This window comes from Rhincodon typus, chromosome 43 (genome assembly GCF_021869965.1).
Source record: "Rhincodon typus isolate 14 chromosome 43, sRhiTyp1.1, whole genome shotgun sequence".
NCBI classification, from domain to species: Eukaryota; Metazoa; Chordata; class Chondrichthyes; order Orectolobiformes; family Rhincodontidae; genus Rhincodon; species Rhincodon typus.
Window position 1 is genome coordinate 5,142,587 of NC_063374.1, and position 2,804 is coordinate 5,145,390.

The following is a 2,804-nucleotide window of genomic DNA, read 5'->3' on the forward strand; positions in this document are numbered from 1 at the left end:
GTGTGTGTGTGTGTGTGGGAGTGAGTCTGTGTATGTGTGTGTGTGGGAGTGTGAGTGTGTGTATGTGTGTGTGTGGGAGTGTGAGTCTGTGTGTGTGTGTGAGAGTGTGAGTGTGTGTGTGTGGGAGTGAGAGTCTTTGTGTGTGTGTGCGTGTGTGTGTGTGTGTGGGTCAGTCTGTGTGTGTGTGTGTGGGAGTGTGAGTCTGTGTGGGAGTGTGAGTCTGTGTCTGTGTGTGAGAGTCTGTCTGTGTGTGTGTGCGTGTGTGGGTCAGTCTGTGTGTGTGTGTGTGTGGGAGTGAGAGTCTGTGTGTGTGTGTGAGAGTCAGTCTGTGTGTGTGTGTGTGTGTGTGTGTGAGTCAGTCTGTGTGTGGGAGTGAGAGTGTGTGTGTGTGTGTGGGCGTGAGGAGTCTGTGTGTGTGTGTGAGTCAGACTGTGTGTGTGTGTGTGTGTGTCAGTCTGTGTGGCATTCCCTTGTCAAAGCAGAGCCGTGTGCTCTTGCTGCAGTGTTTGCCTTTCTGCTCTCTGTTCCTCCGCTAACTTTGAGCTCTTGTGCAAAGCAGGGATTCCCTTGCTGCGGCAGGACTCTCCCGTGTCCGTCTACCTCTTCCCCGGCGAGAATAACCAGGAGAGGCCTCCATCCCAGCCCCCGTCGTGCCTGAACAGGCTGGATGTGTATCCCTCCGAGGGGAGTGAGGCAGAGAGTGACTCCACTGACAACGATGACTTCTGCATATTGGATGCCCCAGGCATGGGAATTCCGGTAAGTTTTCCAGTAAGAGCTCCCTTCAGGAAGAATTGACGACCGTTCTGTGCTTGACTGGACAGTAGACTTCCCAAGTGAACTGAGGGAGCCCAGTATTTAAGGAAGATGCTCTCCGATGAAGGGAATGTTGTGACTGTCCTACTGGACTGTAGGGCTGCCCTCTCGTGAGAGAGAGAGAGATGGGTGGTGGTGATCTCACTGGAGGGTCACCATACTTTAGGTGAGGGAGACGTTTAGAAGGTAGGACCTTAGTGGTAATCCCATGGAATTGAACCCATGCTATTGGCGCCATTCTGCAGACCAGCAGTCCAGCCAACTGAGCTACAGCAACCCCTTGAGCTGTGTGCTGTCCTGGCGTTGGGAAGGTGAATGAGACAAGTCAGTGGGAGGCTAAGAAAGGGGGTGGAGGCCTGGGAGAGACTGATGACCGTTTGTTTGCGTGAAGGAGGTGTCAACCACGTTCCATGTGCCGCGGACTTGGGAATTGACTCCCGGATGGAACTTGGCATCACTGCCCTGCCACTCGCTGACGTTTCCCAGTTCCGTTCTGCACATTCCAGACAGTGACATCAATCGCTCACATAAGTTCTCCCCCTGTTCCTCCTCTAATGCAGCCCAAAGATGGTGAGCCGGTGGTCTCCAAGCTGACGGCTGACTGCATCTCCATCCGGGATGGCTACTTCTCCAGGCCCATCGGGAGCACGGATCTGCTGAAGGCTCCAGCCAGGTTCCCCGTACCCGATAGCCGCGTCATGCTGCGAGAGATCTCCGTCGTCTGGCACCTTTACGGAGGGAAAGACTTCAGCCCTGCCCGCCTATCTTCTGCGCACGTGCATTCTCCAAGGCAGGTTCAGACCGGCGTTGTGGGGGGTGGGTTGGAGGGGTGGAGGGGTGGGGGAGGGCGGTGCTCGTAGGAGTTTGGGAGGGAGGGGGGTGCACTCGGATTTGAACGTGCTCAGCCTCAGGTGGCCTTTCCCGTTCCTCTCATTGCTAGCCTTCAGAAGCATCGACTTTGTGTGGCGTACAGTCCCAGGAGTCTGTGCTGTGCAGATATCCCTCGGTGACCCGGCTTAGTCAGGGAAAGGTATGTAAGGAAGTGGAGATAGAGCACCTGGTAGCAACCACAGGACAGGTCAGTTTTGAGCACATGGAATGGCAGTACAGGCTCGAGAGGATGAATGGCCACCTCCAGTTCCCTCTAGCCTGTATCTCTTGAATCCTAACCCAGATAAAAGTCACTTGATCTTGTTCTGGCTGAATGATCTTAAAGGGTGTGACCTGTGGGCTTGCAAACACTCTCAGTCCCTTGTAATGTTCCTGGAGGAGGCCATTCAGCCCCTCGTAGTGTTCCAGTTTCGGAACAGGAGGAGGCCCTTCAGCCCCTTGTAATGTTCCTAAATAGGAACAGGAGGAGACCATTCAGCCCCTTGCAATGTACTGGTATAGGAGCAGGAGGAGGCCGTTCAGCCCCTTGAACTGTTCTGGGATAGGAAGCTGTGTGATGCGCAGAAGCGTTTGCTGTAACATTGGCATCTCCTTGCAGGGTGAGACCGGTGACTGTCAGTGCCAGGGGCTCACCGTCCCGCTCCGCCTTCCCCAACCGCCCACAGAACACATGGAGGACGCAGGGGGGCTACGGCAGGAACCACGACATTCTGATGGAGATACAGCTCACCAAGGTAGGCCAGCACAGCAAGGAGCTAGGAGCAACTGTGCCAGCACTGCCCATGTCACATTCTGATGCCCCCAGTGCAGAATCAGCCCTTCATTACCAATTGGGCACCCTCTGGTCTCAGCTGGATGATGGGGAGGGAGGGAGGGAGAGTGCACATGTGATCCCAAACCTCCTACCACTCATGCTTCTTACAATGGTGTTCAGTACGGAACTGTTTCCACTGGTGAGCAATCTGACCATCCAGAGCTCAGCTGTGGGTCACTGGTGTCTCCTCTCGGCTGGAGATTTCAACCCATAACACAGGAGGATGTTCCAGTGCCGTGCTGAGGGAGTGGGCACTGTCAGAGGGTCAGTGCTGAGGGAGCGC

At 55.1% G+C, this 2,804-nt stretch overlaps 1 protein-coding gene across 1 annotated transcript in view; it reads left to right on the forward strand.

Moving 5' to 3' along the window:
* The window catches only part of atg2a (autophagy related 2A), a 100,799-nt gene that overhangs the window by 91,777 nt on the left and 6,218 nt on the right, over positions 1 to 2,804 (forward strand). The window lies entirely within an intron of this gene.